We start from the raw sequence: 19,744 nt of genomic DNA on the forward strand, positions 1-19,744 counted from the left end.
CCGTTTACTTGGAGGAGGTGTACTTGGTGACGGCCTTAGTGCCCTCAGAGACGGCGTGCTTGGCCAGTTCTCCGGGCAACAGGAGCCTTACAGCCGTCTGGATCTCCCGACTGGTAATGGTGGAACGCTTGTTGTAGTGGGCCAGGCGAGAAGCCTCGGCGGCGATGCGCTCGAAGATGTCGTTCACGAACGAGTTCATGATCGACATGGCTTTGGAAGAGATACCAGTGTCGGGGTGGACCTGCTTCAGCACTTTGTAGATGTAGATGCTGTAGCTCTCCTTCCTCCTGCGCTTCTTTTTCTTATCGCCCTTGGCAATGGCCTTCTGGGCCTTTCCGGCCTTCTTGGCAGCCTTTCCAGATGCCTTGGGTGGCATGATGATGCTCGTGCTGGCTGGCGTTGCGATACAATAATGAACTTTTGCGCGAGGCGAGCTTTCCTTTTATATCCCGCTCGCGACTCAGCTCAGAGCGGGTCGCGTGGCGGAGCGCGCTGATTGGTCAGTGGCGGGCTCCCTTGATCCTGAGCGGGGTATATAACACGAAGCTCGATCTGCGGGGCGGCATAAAACCACCACAAACCCACAACAGCAGCAGCAATGTCAGGACGCGGCAAGGGAGGCAAAGTGAAGGGCAAGTCAAAGTCTCGCTCCAGCAGGGCCGGACTTCAGTTCCCCGTGGGCAGAATTCACCGTCTGCTGCGTAAGGGCAACTACGCCGAACGCGTCGGTGCTGGCGCTCCTGTCTACCTGGCAGCCGTCATGGAATACCTCGCTGCCGAAGTTCTGGAGCTCGCCGGTAACGCCGCACGTGACAACAAGAAGACCCGTATCATCCCACGTCACTTGCAGTTGGCCATCCGCAACGACGAAGAACTCAACAAACTTCTGTCTGGCGTAACCATTGCACAGGGAGGTGTTCTTCCAAACATTCAGGCAGTTCTTTTGCCAAAGAAGACAGAGAAGAAGTAAGCACTTCTGCCACCCACCACGACAAATACCATAACCAGGCTCCATCCGGAGCCACACACACTTTAATAGAGAGATTCAAGTAGACAATCAACTTTCAAACATTAATAATAACATTTATATTGATTTCATTTGGAATGTGTACATAACAAACAAACAAACAAAACAAAATTATAGGGGATATTCAGCATCACTTGGAATATTAACCAATCATATAAATCCAATATATATTTTATATTTTACTTTAAGCGAGGAATTCATATTCTATCAATTTTTAATCATACAAATGAACAAAAGCAATTCTTCACTAGACGTAACGAATGAATAAATGATCAAGGTTTTAATGTGTTTCATGAATAAATATATATATATATATATATATATATATATATATATATATATATATATATATATATATATATATATATATATATATATATATAATATAATATAATATATTATAATACTTGTGAACCAGAATATGTTTGAGCAGCAGCGATCGTGCCATTGGCCGAAGTGCAACAATTCAAATAATTTAAAGGGCCTGCTCGGGTATATAAGAGAGGCTGGGAGACTGGGGCCGGTGGTGGGTGATGGGTGATGAGTGATGGTGTGGTGTGGTGTGGTGTTGTTAAGAGTTGATTTACGGCCAGCCAGCCAGCTGCAGCCAAGGCAGGGCAGGGCAAGGCAAGGCAAGGCAAGGCAAGGCAAGGCAATAACAGGACAGGACAGCCAAGGCAAGGCAAGGCAAGGCAAGGCAAGGCAAGGCAAGCAGGCGGGCGGGCGGGCGGGCGGGCGGGCGGGCGGGCGGGCAGCCAGCCAGCCAGCCAGCCAGCCAGCCAGCCAGCCAGCCAGCCAGCCAGGCAGGCAGGCAGGCAGGCAGGCAGGCAGGCAGCCAGGCAGCCAGCCAGTCAGCCAACCAGCCAGCCAGCCAGCCAGCCAGCCAGGCAGGCAGGCAGCCAGCCAGCCAGCCACTCCCACTTTGTATTTATATGCATTCAATTTATATTCAAACATTATATATGTTAAGGGCCTAGTTTTAGTGTTTATTTTAAAAATGACAAACATCGAGTCGTTTTACCAGTCCTTTAGCGTTAACGGTGATGCATTTTAAAACTGAACAGAAATCACCTTTTCTGGATATATCAAATATCGAATCCGCTTAATGTGCCTACAATTCAATCATTCAAAAAATACATAATTTACATCATGCCTTTTCATAGAACAGACAATAAGATTTGAGACAATAAGAACTTTAGTTTTATAACTAAAGTTGCACAATTATACCAACTCTATGGTGGCTGGGTGGTAAGGTGTGTGGCTGGTGTTTTGGAAGTCGCGAGTTCAAACGACCCAATGGGAGTACTTTTTTTTTTTTTTTATGCCATACAATCTTCCTAGTACTATTATGTAGGTGTGTGTGTGTGTGTTTTTATTCATTCTTTGGTTTTATAGATGACATACATATTGACTCCTTTTACCGGTCCTTAATTAGGCTCTGGGGAAGCAATGGTGGTGGTGGTGGTGGTGGTGCATTTAAAACTAAACCAAAAATCACCAGTTCTGGACGCGTCAAATATCATATCCGCTTAATGTGTCTACAACCTAATTACTTAAAACTACACTATTTAATTCATTCATATCACGTGCATATTGGTCATTATGCTCATACAACCGACATAACAATTTATTTTCATTATTAGAATCATACATTTCATCAAGTAATACAGATACAAAGAGATTTTCTTTCTGAGAAGACCGTTAGTATTGGCTGGCTGGCAGGCAGGCAGGCAGGCATTTGAGGGTTATTATTTCGCCTGTTGATTGGGGGGAGGGTTGATGTGTTAGGGGGTTTTCGGTTAGGTGTGGTGGTGGTGATTGGTGGTGATTGGTGGTGGTGGTGATTGGTGGTGATTGGTGGTGAGTAGTGGTGGTGGTGGTGGTGGTGGTGGTAGTAGGTGGGAGGGGGGGGGGGGGGAAGGGGAATGATGGTCTGTGGATTCCTTCTCCGTACCCCTTACATATAAGCAAAAACATGCCTTCCTGTGGGTATAGAAACATTAACACAAATTATATCAGTAACTGATATTGTAGCCTTTTAAACAGAAAAGATTTGTACATACAAATACTTTTAAATTATCATTTATTTGTGGAAATGGCATTTACGTCATTAAATTGATACCTCAGCATCAAGTGTCCTGCAGTGGTCCAGTGGTAAAGTGTATATAAGTGATGCGTATTCTTGGAGTTGCGAGTTCAAACCCGGATTAAGCTATATATATATATATATATATATATATATATATATATATATATATATATATATATATATATATATACAACATGTTTTGTTTTGGTTGTTTGTTTTTGTATAAAGCCTCACACACTATATTAAGCGAGTTTGTTTTAAACATGACATACATATTAATTCATTTTACCAGGCCTTATTCCACACAACTCCGTGAATTTCCCGTGGAGCCAGCCAGCCAGCCAGCCATTCAAACAAAAACAAACGAAACAAAACAAAACAAAACAAAAAACATTATTGCCAACAGCATTTGGTGTTCCCAGGCGGTCACCCATCCAAGTACTAACCAAACCCAACGTTGCTTAACTTCGCTGATCGGACGAGAAGCGGTGTTCTCAACGTGGTATGGCCGTTGGCATGAGACTGCCTACACATTGTGGCTAATAACCAACTCTTTTTAGTCATCACGGCAGGATACGGACCTTCTTGTGGTGTCTTAATGGTAATTGTATCCTAACATATTTTTGTCTCCTTGGCATGGATATTTAACATCGTTTATTCAGTCTTGGGTTTATGTTCTTTCGCCATTTACAGACATTTTACATCTACCTACTTCCTCAGCCTACCCTGCCAATTTCTAATGAATTTGTGGATTTTCTTTTGTAATACATACATGTGTGTGCTCATCTGCTCTTCAGTTTTTATGATATTTGTCTCATCTGTCCTGCTTTATGATACTTTTACAAAGAACATGAACAAATGCTTCTATTTTAGAGAAGATATGGGATCCAGGTTTCGGAGCCGTAAAACCAACCGTCGTGATTGGTGGACGAGTTGCCAGGTTGCAGCTTCTGTACCGTGCCGGCACATAAATAGGTTCGGCTCAAGCGGCGGCAGCATCATTCCCCCGTGACTGTCTGAGCGTCTCTCATCACCTTGGTTATCTCATCATCATCATGGTAGAAGCAAAGCCTACCAAGAAGGCTGCGGCTGCTGCTGCTGTGGTGGCCACCACCAGGAAACCTCGCGTCCAGGTTGCTCACCCGAAAACTAGTCAAATGGTTCTAGCCGCGGTCGCAGCACTCAAAGACCGTAAGGGCTCGTCTCTACAAGCAATCAAGAAGTACGTTGTTGCCAACAACAAAGTCGAGGCTGCCAAGATCGCCATTTACATCCGAAGATTTCTCAAGAAAGCAGTGGCTGACGGCATTCTTGTTCAGACCAAGGGAAGTGGAGCTAGTGGATCATTCAAGCTGGCCGTAGCAGAGAAGAGGGCCGTTCTAACTCCCAAGAAAGCCACCACAACCAAGAAACCATCTACAGCAGCAAAGAAGGCCGTGGTAACTCCCAAGAAAGCCGCCACAAGCAACAAACCACCTACAGCCTTGAAAAAGAAGCAGCAGCAGCAGCAGCTTGTTGTTGGGAACAAAAAGCCCAAAATAAAGAGAGCTTCAAAATCTCCCAAACCACCCAAGGCAAAGAAAGCTGTCAAGAAAACAACAAAGGCAAAATAAACGACGACATGCAAGCAGCATGAATACACATGACAATAAACATCCAGGCCTCCCCCCTCAGTGGAGGGGCCTCATATGATTCCAAAAAGAGTTTAGTTTTGTAGACAAATAAATCATTACTTTTGGGGTAGATTTACTCTGTATATTATATATATATATATATATATATATATATATATATATATATATATATATATATATATATATATATATATATATATACACACATACATGGGTGAGGTGATATGGTACCAAAGTTTTTGGTGAGGTGATTGACATTTACACAAGATAAAACACGAACCAATGGGAATAAAAACATAAGAATGGAAGTAACTGCAGAAGGCCTATTGGCCCATAACACAAGCACTTCCTCTTGATGCTTCTATATTGGTTCGGAGTCTTGAAGCTATAATATATATATATATATATATATATATATATATATATATATATATATATATATATATATATATATATATATATATATATATATATATGCACACAAAACTAAATAGTCTTGTTAGACAAATTGCCCCTATTAGAGGCAAGTTGACTAACAAGCCGAATGACTGCAATTGTTTTGAATTTGAGTTAAATCTAACATAGAAATGTAATCAAACCTAACCTAACCTATGCTAACCCAAGCTAAGCTAACCTAACCTAACCTAAGCTAACCCAAGCTAAGCTAAGCTAACCTAACCTAACCTAACCTAACCTAAGCTAAGCTAACCTAACCTAACCTAACCTAACCCAGCAATTCATGATCTTAATATAATACTGTTAATTGGATAAACCAATTTGGAAAGAAATGTTCGAAAATAACAAAATTAACTGTGCTTGTTAGGAAAATTGGGCCTTGCATACTTGTCCCAATAGTGTGGTTCTCGCTTTTAGGTACGACATAAACGTATACCTAAGTTGAGAGAGAAAAAGATTCGCACTCAAACATGCATATCGATTGCCAGTCCTGAATTCTGGGTAGATATTCGTGTCCTCCCTTTTCATTTACCATCATTTGGATACTATCAAAACAGCTCTGAGAAGGATAAAATGAATAAAACGGGTAGCTCACTCATGTAAAAAGGAAGAGTTGGGAAAGATCTCTCTCTCTCTCTCTCTCCCCCTCACCCCCCCCCCCCCCCACCAATGATCCTGCTCTGCTAGTATATAACGTAACAAACCTTCCCCCCCCCCCCCTCCCTCCCCAATCAGAGTCCCTTTAAGCATGCGAGGATAAAAAATAGATTTCATAAGACCCAATGTGCTAGCTGATATCAAAACAATTTATGTTATCGTCTATTAAGCCCTTCAGTAAAAAAGTATAGGGACCTAATTAGGTCCCGTTTTGAGGTGGTGGTGGGTGGAATCGATGGATTAGCCAAGCTCTTATCCGCCGAATCCGTAGAGGGTACGACCCTGGCGCTTCAGAGCGTACACCACGTCCATGACAGTGACGGTCTTCCTCTTGGCGTGTTCCGTGTAGGTTACAGCATCACGGATGACGTTCTCGAGGAACACCTTCAGGACGCCACGGGTCTCTTCGTAGATGAGACCCGAAATACGCTTCACGCCGCCACGACGAGCTAAGCGACGAATAGCGGGCTTGGTGATGCCCTGGATGTTGTCACGTAGCACCTTACGATGACGCTTGGCGCCACCCTTTCCGAGTCCCTTGCCTCCCTTGCCGCGTCCAGTCATGGTGTTGAAGTTGTGTGAATCGAATTGACGAATGCCCGCACGATTTCCCGACTATATCCCATCAAGCGGACGTACTAGTAGCATTGCAACTCCTGCCTGCCCTTACTTTACGCTTGTGGTCGAGTAGACACGGCTTTCTCACAACGCTTTCAAAACTGCAGTTGCCTACTCGTCTGTTTCACGTCCCTGTGAAATGACTTTTGCACAAATCCAAAAAATAGAGCAAAATCAGCGATAATAGTGATTGAGGTGAGCCGCCTGTTGGCTGCAGCCAGAGGAAGGAGGGGAGGGGCAACGGGGTGACGTAGGCGAGTCGAGCAGCCAATGGCGCTCGAGCAAGCGCCTCGAGACGGCGTATATAAGCAAAAATTTTTCGGCGCAATCGCAGTGATTGGCACAAGACACGGGACTGTCAGTAGACAGTGAGTCACAATGGCTCACTGTCTACGGATGACCTACACTGGGAATACACCCATAGACACAGTTGACTGCATCACTACCTTTTACAATGCCACTGGCACACCAGCCACTAACCATATAAAACATGCCAACACAAACACCATCAAATTTCTCATTGCCTCTGAAGACGACCTTTTTGCCTGTTTCAAGGAACCTACTTTCAGAAAACTCACACAAGCTTCACTTACTCCTGTTCTCACTATTGAACAAAAAACTAAATGCTCTGTACTTGTAAGAAATGTCGACAGCTCTGTCCTTTCAGCACCTACTACTATCAATCTCTCTCAAGACATCTCTCACAGGAATGCTATTACTGTAATGGAGATATACCCAGTGCCCAATACAAAACACCTCAAGATCCAATGTTCCTCCCCTACAGAAGCTCAAAAACTCTTGCACCATGGAATTAAAATCCTCAACACCAGCACTCCTCCCTATTTCATTAGTCCAGTTGACTATCTTCCTTTGCTGCAATGCTTTAAATGCTACAAATACAGTCATGAAACCCGGAAATGTAAAAGCCCACAAATTTGTTCAAAATGTTCTGCAGAAGGCCATTTTTACACTCAGTGCTCTGCCAACACTTTAAAATGCATCAATTGCCAAGGAGGTCATTCAGCAGTTGACAAATCTTGCCCTTTGAGAAAGCAAACCCTAAAATCTCTTCGCAATAACCAACCTCGCACTCAAGCACACCCTCATTCCTCTTCTTCAACCTCCCATAACCTATCTCATCACCAAACAGCATCAGCCACCTCAATGTCCTATGCCAGTGTCCTTAATGCTTCACCTCACCAGCAACATCATCATAATACTGCACAACAAACTCAGTCCTCTCCACCTCTCTTCCCTCACCCACCACCTCCACCTTATTCTCCTCTTCAGAACCTTGCATATGAACGAGTCACTGCCTGTGTACAAGCTGCTTACTTGAAGGCCAAGGACGATGGCCGTGACTTTGCTGACTATCTTCCAATCTTTCTCACTCATAACGGCCTTCCTAGTATCTCTGTTCCTCCTACTCAACTATTGCGCTCTGCTCCATTCTCTCCTACAGTCCTCACTCCACAAAACACCATGACTTCAGCTGAAGAAAATACTACAGTTCCCCCACAATCTCCTACCAACCCACTCCTGACTGCCACAGAAAACGGTGCCACTGACCAAACAGCACATCCTGGACTATCCCAAACTGAAGCATCCATGTCAAAGGCACTTTCAACCTCTTCTCCCAACATTGTCCTCTCCACTTCCAATCTGACTACTAACACCACAACCTCTGATACCTCTCACCCGGTCCCTGTCAACAAGCCTTCTGTCTCCCTCCATCCCCCAACAACTTCAGTCATTTCTTCTGTAACTCATCTTGTCTCGTCCCGAGCCCGTTCAGCAACCCGTTGTCTTACTCCCACCTCCCGCTGTAAATATCCTACAATTCCTACCACCATCCTCCAAGATGCACCCTCCTCAATAACTGCCCAACTCATTGAATCACGCAACCCTCATGCTCTTTTACATGCACAAAACCCCACCAGCACCCCATCAAAACCTAAAAATTCATAAAGATCATACAGTTTAATGTGCGGGCATATTTCAACATTAGACACATGGTGTCAGATTTTATTGAGATCGAGAGACCTGATGTGCTATTATTAAATAGCACATATATCACGAACTCATATAAAATCAAACATTATGGCTACACCTCTTACCAGTCACCAGATGAAGCACATGAAGGAGTTGCAATACTCATCCGTTCTTCATACAAACACGAACTCTTACACACTCATTGGCTTCACAAACATTTCCTAGCCATTAAAGTTCATACACAAATGGGGTCTCTCATCATCTGCACAACCTACACCCGTCCTAACACCGACATTCCCATGCAAGATTTCATAACTCTCTTCAACAACTCTCACTTGCCTGTTTTTCTGCTTGCAGACCTCAATGCACAACACCCTACATTCCACCACAATACCACAAATCAGCATGGCAGACAGCTTCACCAAATATACACCCAAAAACATCTATTCTTTCTTGGCCCTGATTTCCCCACTTGTTTCACACATACAGGTTCTGGCCGGCCTGATCTCATATTCACCAACAGACACGGCAGCAACTTGCAACACTTCATTTCACCAGGGCCCATTACGGGCTCTGATCATATTCCCTTAATTCTCACAGTCTCCACAAATCCTATTCTCATCCCCAGCACTCCTCAATTCTCATACCATAGGGCAAACTGGGACATGTTCAAACAACACATTGATGACACTGATCTCACTTATGAATACAATGACAAACATCACACTGACATCGACACACAAGCACTCAACATACAAGACACCATCATTCATGCAGCAAACATCTCCATTCCTAAAACAGCACACAAACCACATTTCACTTTCACCCCCTCCATTCGCTCCAAACGCCTCTTAGCTTGCTATCACACTAGATTCTTACAAAACATACATCGACATGGACAAATACTATGGGACCTAACAGCATTAAAAAACCATATCCTTAACAGCCTAGATGAAGATCACACAAAACATTGGAAACACCTTATAGAACAAGCAGAACAATACAGAAAACTGACACCTCAAGAATTCTGGAAACGAATCAAACGATTACAAGGATCAACTCACACACCGTTTAAATACCTTCTACATAATAACAACAAAATCACTGATCCTGAAGCAGTTCTCAACATTTTTAAACACCACTGGGAACAAATCTTTCACCCACATCCTCCTGAACCATTTGCACGCCCCAACATTGAAATAGTCGAAGACTGGATACACCAAAATAGACAAGCAACTACACCAGACGACCTCATTCACCTTGAAAATCTCAATTCAAACACTGAACTACAGACTCCCCTAACTCTAGCTGATGTCAAGACAGCTCTCATGGGCACTCGTCGTAGAGCCCCTGGTGCGTCTGGCATTGGACATATCCTTCTTAGACAACTCCCTGCCTCTATCATTACTGCTATCACTAACCTATTCAACGCCTCCCTTGCCTCTGGATACTTTCCACTCAACTTTAAGTCTGCCACAGCCGTTCTTATTCCAAAACCTGGGAAACCCCACACTGACCCAAAGAACTATAGACCCATCAGCCTTCTAGAGACACTTGGCAAAGTCTTTGAAAGGCTGATCAACCAGAGACTTAGAACCCACCTTGAACACAATGACTTACTCACTAACAAACAGTTTGGATTTCGGCCTCACCGGTCCACTCACGACGCCTTAAACATCATGACTAACTACCTCAGTATCAATCAGCACCAAAGACTTAAGACTGCACTCATCACTAAGGACGTTGAGAAGGCCTTTGACACTGTTTGGCATGACGGCTTAAAATTCAAACTATGCAACAACTTTAATCTTCCTCTTATCACCACCAAACTTCTTTCGAACTACTTAGACAATAGGACAATGCGAATTAAGTTCCTCCAACAACACTCTGACTACTTCAACTTACACGCCGGTGTTCCCCAAGGTTCTGTTCTTGCCCCAACACTCTACATCCTATACATAAACGACATTCCTGACCCTGTTCATCACACTTCATTAACCATATGTTATGCTGATGATGTCTCTCACCTTGTCACCAGCAACACCATTGATACACTAACAAACAGAGCACAAACAGAACTTGATGTTGTCACTGAGTGGGAGTACAAATGGCGTATAAAAACCAACTCCAGCAAATCTAAAATCACCTACTTTTTCTGTAAAAGAACTATTCGCCCAATTCCTCTCAAACTCTATTCATACACTCAAAATCCTACTTACATCTCTGTATCTCCCTCCTCCACAGTCCTGGGACTCACATTTGATCGACAACTACTCTTTCACACACACATAACACAGAAACATGCAATAGCTCTTCAAGCCATGAAGAAACTATACAGACTTAGATTTGCAAAACCTGACACAAAAATGCACCTTTACAAAGCACTTATTAGACCTCTCCTAACATACGCTCCACTAGCTCTTTCTCTATCTGCACGCACTAACAAAATAAAACTTCAAAGAATACAGAACAGAGCACTAAGATGGGTACTCAACACCCGATGGCAAGAGTTAAATACCAATCAAAGTCTCCATGAAAGTACTAACATTCCTGCCCTAAATACCTACTGGAAAACTCTATCAGACAAACAAATCGATAGACTACTCACTCATCATGAACAACACATTGATTTTCTCCTACACACTCTCAGACTACCACGAAACAATCATGACCTCTTCTCTACCATCCATGATCCTCTTCCTAACTCTGTATTTCGTTAAACTTTAGCTCTCAACACCCAGCATCCACTATCATTACATATTCAGCTCTCAACAACCAGCACAAACAATCCGTAAAAAAGTTCAGCCCTGACGCTCTTGAGCCAATCACTGTGATGTTGTGAGTTTGTGATGTCCCGATGTTGTCACTGAAAACACCCGACTGAGTCCCTGCCTCGAAAGCCGCAACCTAACGACACGCAGCTGGGTTTAGCCCTGGCACTTTTTCTCTTACAAATCTTCTTCCTCTCACCCCCCCTTATCTTCTTCTGTCCCCACTTCCAAGCTCGCCCCTATGGGCATCTTCTCCTGTATTATTCTGATTCTGATTCTGCGCCGGCCATCACAAACCACAGTTGTTCACCATGGCTCGCACCAAGCAGACTGCTCGCAAGTCCACGGGAGGCAAGGCTCCTCGTAAGCAGCTGGCCACCAAGGCAGCACGCAAGTCTGCTCCTGCCACAGGGGGTGTGAAGAAGCCTCACCGTTACAGGCCCGGAACGGTCGCCCTGCGTGAGATCCGTCGTTACCAGAAGAGCACCGAGTTGCTCATCAGGAAACTTCCCTTCCAGCGTCTGGTGCGCGAGATTGCCCAGGACTTCAAGACCGATCTTCGCTTCCAGTCGTCTGCCGTCATGGCTTTACAGGAGGCATCCGAGGCTTACCTGGTCGGTCTCTTCGAGGACACTAACCTCTGTGCCATCCACGCCAAGCGTGTCACCATCATGCCAAAGGACATTCAGCTTGCTCGCCGTATCCGTGGAGAGCGTGCATAAGCTAAATCGACCACCCTAGTATACACCAAACTCGGCCCTTCTCAGGGCCAAAATATCCTTCTAAGGAGATTTCAGACATTCCTAGCATAATTTAGGTGTCATACATACATGTGATATCAATAAATCAAGTCATTTGTAGTACAACCTGTTCTCTTACAAACAAAACGCCGTCGCTTTTCACTCTTATGCACTGTCAAGGATCACCCCCCCCCCCAAAATAAAAATTGTCATACTGTACTAGAAATAAAAGCAGCTTGTATAAGTGACATATACTGTCCAGTCCTGTTTTATTCTGTTTTCGGTCCTCTGGCTTAATCTGTTAAGTTAGGAGATGACATTTTAAATTAACCGTTTTCTTGACATTTTCAAACCTAAGAGGGTGGCCTGCATAGTAATCCTAATGTGGAACATAACAATGAATCTCTAATCTCTAGAAAAAAGATACCGAGTGCTTATATGTGTTGAGAGAGAGAGAGAGAGAGAGAGAGAGAGAGAGAGAGAGAGAGAGAGAGAGAGAGAGAGAGAGAGAGAGAGAGAGAGAGAGAGAGAGAGAGAGAGAGAGAGAGAGAGAGAGAGAGAGAGAGAGACACACACAGACAGACAGACAAGACAGACAAGACAGACAGACAGACAGACAGACAGACAGACAGACAGACAGACAGACAGACAGACAGACAGGCAGGCAGGCAGGCAGACAGACAGACAGACAGACAGACAGACAGACAGACAGACACTGAGAGAGAGAAACACACACAGACAGTTTCATAAATATTCTCATTTTATAGCTATTTGCTTTCAGTGACAGAGGTTTTTGTTATAATAGTATTGGTGTCTAACACTCACAATCTCTTTAGAAATTAAAGTGTGGCTCCAATGGAGCCGAGTTTGTTGGTTTGAGGCCAAGCCACCACCACAGGGCAGTAAGTAAGCCGTTTACTTGGAGGAGGTGTACTTGGTGACGGCCTTAGTGCCCTCAGAGACGGCGTGCTTGGCCAGTTCTCCGGGCAACAGGAGCCTTACAGCCGTCTGGATCTCCCGACTGGTAATGGTGGAACGCTTGTTGTAGTGGGCCAGGCGAGAAGCCTCGGCGGCGATGCGCTCGAAGATGTCGTTCACGAACGAGTTCATGATCGACATGGCTTTGGAAGAGATACCAGTGTCGGGGTGGACCTGCTTCAGCACTTTGTAGATGTAGATGCTGTAGCTCTCCTTCCTCCTGCGCTTCTTTTTCTTATCGCCCTTGGCAATGGCCTTCTGGGCCTTTCCGGCCTTCTTGGCAGCCTTTCCAGATGCCTTGGGTGGCATGATGATGCTCGTGCTGGCTGGCGTTGCGATACAATAATGAACTTTTGCGCGAGGCGAGCTTTCCTTTTATATCCCGCTCGCGACTCAGCTCAGAGCGGGTCGCGTGGCGGAGCGCGCTGATTGGTCAGTGGCGGGCTCCCTTGATCCTGAGCGGGGTATATAACACGAAGCTCGATCTGCGGGGCGGCATAAAACCACCACAAACCCACAACAGCAGCAGCAATGTCAGGACGCGGCAAGGGAGGCAAAGTGAAGGGCAAGTCAAAGTCTCGCTCCAGCAGGGCCGGACTTCAGTTCCCCGTGGGCAGAATTCACCGTCTGCTGCGTAAGGGCAACTACGCCGAACGCGTCGGTGCTGGCGCTCCTGTCTACCTGGCAGCCGTCATGGAATACCTCGCTGCCGAAGTTCTGGAGCTCGCCGGTAACGCCGCACGTGACAACAAGAAGACCCGTATCATCCCACGTCACTTGCAGTTGGCCATCCGCAACGACGAAGAACTCAACAAACTTCTGTCTGGCGTAACCATTGCACAGGGAGGTGTTCTTCCAAACATTCAGGCAGTTCTTTTGCCAAAGAAGACAGAGAAGAAGTAAGCACTTCTGCCACCCACCACGACAAATACCATAACCAGGCTCCATCCGGAGCCACACACACTTTAATAGAGAGATTCAAGTAGACAATCAACTTTCAAACATTAATAATAACATTTATATTGATTTCATTTGGAATGTGTACATAACAAACAAACAAACAAAACAAAATTATAGGGGATATTCAGCATCACTTGGAATATTAACCAATCATATAAATCCAATATATATTTTATATTTTACTTTAAGCGAGGAATTCATATTCTATCAATTTTTAATCATACAAATGAACAAAAGCAATTCTTCACTAGACGTAACGAATGAATAAATGATCAAGGTTTTAATGTGTTTCATGAATAAATATATATATATATATATATATATATATATATATATATTGTGACGATAATCTCCTTCAAGAGATTGAGCCTGCTCTTCCCTCCAAAATTACGTCTTCACAATTATATAAAAAGACTATGGAAGAAATGTCCAACAACGACAACAACACCAGCACCAGCAAGGCTTGCCAGGGTGAGCAGAAACGTATGCAACCAGCCACCTGTTCGAACTCCAACCACCAAACTACCCGTTGATCGCTACGACTCCGCTGATTGGTCGCCGGTCTGGCTGCACCTGCACTCGCCCCCAATACTACCTGATGTCTGGGGCCACCCCAACATCAGTCCTCAGAATGTTCCGTGCTTTCGTAGCCAGCACTCCTCCCAGCTAGACTCTAGAGTGTACTGAGAGAGGTGGTGGCTTTAAGCCAATATTCCAGCACCTCCCACTTAACTTTTGTGTTGCACTTCTTGTTATTTTGCCTTAACGTAACTTTTCATTTTGTCATTTAAGTATTCTTATTATTTTGATTCATTGATTTTATTATAAGAATTTGTTTGTGCATTATTTTCATGTTTTGATTTATTTAACGTAATTAAAATTTCATTGTTAAAGTTTACTTGTGTTTTGTGTGTCTTCTCCTTACCTTACCACAGACGAAGTTCCAGTTTTCTATTTTTTTTTATAACTATGTGACGAGGCCATACCCCTAGCCTTAAACAGCCGAACACCAACGCGTTACCGTCACAAGTTTTATGGGGGCCTGTCCTAGGAGCCTCACTCAGGTACTGGTGCCAAGTGGTAATTTATGGTAAGCGTATTTAACTCTGTTAACGTAGCTTTACTATTTTTCATTCAATTTCATTTTTTATAAGGTGCGGTGTATTGTGCATTACGAGAGTAACATATAGTGAAGGTGAGACAACTTTGGATTACGTGGTGACTGTAGGCCGCAGTCATACTCTTAATTGGTCATCTCTCCCTCCTTGTTATTACTCGTATTTACCATCTATGTCCCTTGAATATTTCTCATTCTGACAGATCATCATATTGGTACCCTGGTACTGTGGTCTGCCCCGGGTCAAGAGTACCCAATCTTCTGCAATCTGACTGTAGGAGGACAAAGAGGGCCATAGTTCCTCTAGCTCGAACTTTAGTTGCTGAATTGGGACCTCAGCAGCAGTTCTCGTCACCAGTTGACACCTCGCACCCCTACACGTCAGTCAGAGATGATGATACATACAACGGTAGGGAATTAGCTTATTTTTTCAGAGCACAAAAGTTCGCTAATTCTGTAAGTATCATATTAAATTCAGTAGGAAAAACTTGCTTTATGTCCTATAGAGACTTGGCAAGGTATGCCTACATCCTTGGACTACCAATTTTACTTTTGAAGCATTTAACTGTTTCATTTGTTTTCGAAACTTTGTTTCATTTGTTAGTAGGATTTTCTTGCCCTTATTCTCTTACATGAGTACCGGGTACAAGATTTCCTGCGCCCTTGATTTAATTTAATATCTTTCACTTAACGTTAAATTGTTAAAGATCACACAGGATAGGTACCAGTTGCCACGTTGTCCTGTTTCTGACATTTCATTATTGAACATTCGTGTACCTTTATTTGCTAATTTCACCATGTTTCGTCTCCAAGCTTTCCGTACAAATCCAGCAGGTGAAATAGGGACTTTAAGTCGTGCCAAGAGGACTGAACTACAAACTCTTGCACATGAGTATCAACTAGAAGTTCCCTACCAAGCCAACAAAAATGACCTACACAACCTGTTGCTGGATTACTATTTAGAGCAAGGTAAGATAGACTCTGAAACTCATGAAACTTACTATATTGCAGATAAAACTGATTTGGCAACGCTGAAACTCAAACTAGAGCTGGCCAAGATTGAACGTGAGCAGCAAAGGGAAGCCCTCGAACAACAAGAACGAGCAGCTGCCATACGAAGAGAAGAACAAGAACGCGGACTCGCCCTCCAGGAACGTGAGGTTGCCCTACTCCAGGAGCGGGAACGAGTACAGCTTGAAACACTCCAGGAGCGGGAACGAGTACAGCTTGAAACCAAACGACGAGAGTTGGAGATGCAACGCGAACATGACAAACAACAAGCGACTCTGGCTCTAGAGTGTCGTCAACGTGAAATCGCCTTGGAAACTTCACACTTCACTCAACGCCAACAAGCTACTGCCAATCTTCCCGTCAGTTTTAATATATCACATGCAAGTAAGTTAATGCCATCCTTTGTAGAAGCAGAAGTTGATGTGTTCTTTACCACCTTTGAAACCCTTGCTAATCAACTCAGTTGGCCTGTCGACCAATGGGCCACACTTCTCAGAGTCCATCTTACAGGTAGAGCTGCAGTCACACTCAGTACTTTGGCGTCTGAGAATGACTACTACACTCTGAAACAAGCAGTGTTGGACGCCTACCTCCTCTCTACTGAAAGTTATAGAAGGAAATTCCGTGACCACCTGAAGGCAAGTACCACTACCTTCCTCGAGTTTGCTAACACGAAACGGAGGTATTTCATGAAATGGCTGGAAGCAGCACATGTCTCTACTTTTGCAGAACTCGTCAACCTGATGCTTGTTGAAGAATTCTTGAGACGTGTGCCGCCTCCTGTCCGCCTCTACTTAGCAGATAAAGAAGAAACCGACTACCTGAAGTGTGCTAAGTCGGCTGACACTTACAGCCTCATCCACCGGCTGACACCTGAACCATCCTCCAGTAAGAAGTCGTGGTACAGTTACGAGAAGGTGAGCCCCGATCAAGCTGGTTCACAACTGTACTGCAAGTATTGTAGACTCTATGGACATACCATAGACAAGTGTGGTAAGTCTCAATACAAGGGAACCACTGACCAACAACGACCCAAACCAACTCCTCCTAAGTCCGGTAAGCCTGTGATGAATGTTGGTGTTGATGTTAATGATCTTTCTCTTTTCAGTAACCACCTGTATACTGGAACTGTCTCTGCCAACGGTTCAAATCCGGAGGGACGTTTCAAATTGAAGATCTTGAGGGACACAGCGGCTCTACAATCGATCATCTTGAAGTCGGCTGTGCCCAACATAGTCTACACCGGGGAAACAGTCTTCATCACTGACCTCACTGCTACCACTCCATACCCTCTCGCCAGAGTCCACCTGGATTGTCCCTACGTGAACGGGGAAGTCCAAGTCGCCGTCAGGGAAAAGCCTTTTCCCATGCCTGGAGTGCAACTTCTCCTAGGCAACGACTTGGCAGAAGACCTGCAACCGACCAACCTGATCGTCATGGACAAACCCCAGGTGTGTAACTCTGTGCCAAGTAATCCTATTCTCGAGTATGTTCCAGCAGAGGTTCAAGAGAGTGATGAAGTTTCTCCTCCGGTTCTCGTGACCACCCGTGCACAAGCCGCACGTCCACAGCCAGCTGACTCTACTGCCACCGCTGTCCCTCAAGACCCTCAGAAACTACCCCCGCATCTGACCAAGTTGGAGTTCCGTAAGTTGCAGAGGGAAGATCTTACTTTAACACCATTGTTTTTCCAGGCTGAGACTCAACCCGACAGTATTCCTGGGTTCTTCCTAGAGAACGACTTGCTCTACCGCAGATATAGACCCAGTAAACTGAAGGAGGAGGACGATTGGGCCAACACCGAACAACTTGTGATTCCCACCAGCCTGCGGCCCACTATTCTACACCTGGCCCACGGAGCATTCTCCCACTACGGCTTCAACAAGACTTACCATGGGATTCGTCAAGACTACTACTGGCCAGGTATGGTAAACAACGTCAAACAGTACGTAAAACAGTGTCATACATGTCAGAGGGCAGGCAAACCGAACGTCTCCATTCCCAGAGCACCACTGATTCCCATACAGGTGCCTGCGGAACCTTTCCACAGACTCATAATAGACTGTGTTGGTCCTTTACCTCGGACCAGTTCAGGTAACGCCTACATCCTAACCATCCTGTGTCCTACCACCAGATTTCCCATAGCAGTTCCAGTGAAGAACATCACGGCTGCTACGGTTATCAAACATCTACTGAAGATCATCACTCAATACGGATTTCCCAGGGAGATTCAAAGTGACTGTGGCACCAACTTCACCAGTGATCTCTTCAAAAGGACACTGGAGGAGTTCAACATCAAACAGGTATTGTCCAGCCCCTATCATCCTGCTTCACAGGGTTCTCTTGAACGTAGTCATCAGACCATCAAAGCACTCTTGAAAAAGTTTTGTAGTGAAACCTCAAAGGATTGGGATAAGCAGATTGACCTAATAATGTGTATTTTCAGAAGTCTCCCCAATGAGTCCCTAGGAGTATCTCCTTATGAGATGCTCTACGGCCGTAAGTGCCGTACTCCCCTTAAGGCTTTCAAAGACTCTCTCAGAGATGCCACCTTCAGTGAGCATCAGAATGTGCCCCAGTTTCTTCAAAACCTTCAGCACATTCTAGAGAGAGTCCACCGCTTTGCCCATGATAATCTATTGAAAGCCCAGGTGAGAATGAAGACTCATTACGACCAGACCAGCAAAGTAAGAAAATTCAAGCCGGGAGACTTCGTCCTTGCTTATTTCCCTATCCCAGGTTCACCTTTACAAAACAGATTTTCAGGACCCTACTGCGTCAAAGAGTGCAGGAATAATAATAATTATGTGATAGAGACTCCAGATAGGCGGCGGAAGACCCAGCTGTGCCACGTCAACCTCCTGAAGCAATATAATGGTACTCCTCCCACTGTCTTGACTAATTATTCCACATTCACAGAACCCTACATCCACAGTGAGACCTTCCCAGCTTCTCCTCCCGAAAGCACTGACAAGGAGTCAGCGCTTTCTAATTCCGAAATCCTTAATGATCTTCCCAAATACTTTCAGGATAATCATAGTGCACCTCTCGTCAAGATCTTCAGAGAACATCAAGAGTTGTTCAGAGATGATCCCCAGGAGTGTAATGTTACCCAGCACGACATCCAACTGCTCCCCGACACCCGGCCGATTCGTCAACCCTTCTACCGAATCAGCCCGAGCAAGAAGGAAGTCATGCGTGCTGAGGTGCAATACCTCTTGGATCATGGACTGGCTACACCTTGTGAGTCCCCCTGGGCCTCACCTTGTATCTTGGTGCCCAAACCCCAAGGTAAGGTGCGGTTGTGCACTGACTATCGAAAACTGAACTCTGTCACTGTCAAGGATGCTTACCCCTTGCCAAGGATAGATGACATCCTTGATGCCATTGGTAGTGCCCAGTACTTGTCCCAAGTGGACTTGCTTAAGGGGTACTATCAAGTGTGTCTAACGGAGCGCGCTAAAGAGATATCTGCCTTCATCACTCCTTTTGGACTTTTCAGATATGAACGCCTTCCTTTCGGACTATGTAATGCCCCGGCCACCTTTCAAAGAGCTGTCAACCGTGTCATCCAGGGCTTGGATAACACATACGCCTACCTGGACGATATCGTCGTAGCCTCCAACTCCTGGAGTGAACATCTGCTCCAGCTGCGACGTCTGTTCTCCAAGCTCCTGACAGCCGGCCTCACCAT

General features: G+C 44.9%; 1 non-coding gene across 1 annotated transcript; it reads right to left on the reverse strand.

Annotated features, from left to right (window-relative positions):
- Positions 1 to 3,513: 3,513 nt before the first annotated feature.
- On the reverse strand, positions 3,514 to 3,632 carry LOC138360395 (5S ribosomal RNA). Its single transcript, XR_011226343.1, has one exon. It is a non-coding gene; the product is annotated as a 5S ribosomal RNA (ribosomal RNA).
- Positions 3,633 to 19,744: the final 16,112 nt, after the last annotated feature.

Source organism: Procambarus clarkii, unplaced genomic scaffold (assembly GCF_040958095.1).
Source record: "Procambarus clarkii isolate CNS0578487 unplaced genomic scaffold, FALCON_Pclarkii_2.0 HiC_scaffold_109, whole genome shotgun sequence".
NCBI lineage: Eukaryota > Metazoa > Arthropoda > Malacostraca > Decapoda > Cambaridae > Procambarus > Procambarus clarkii.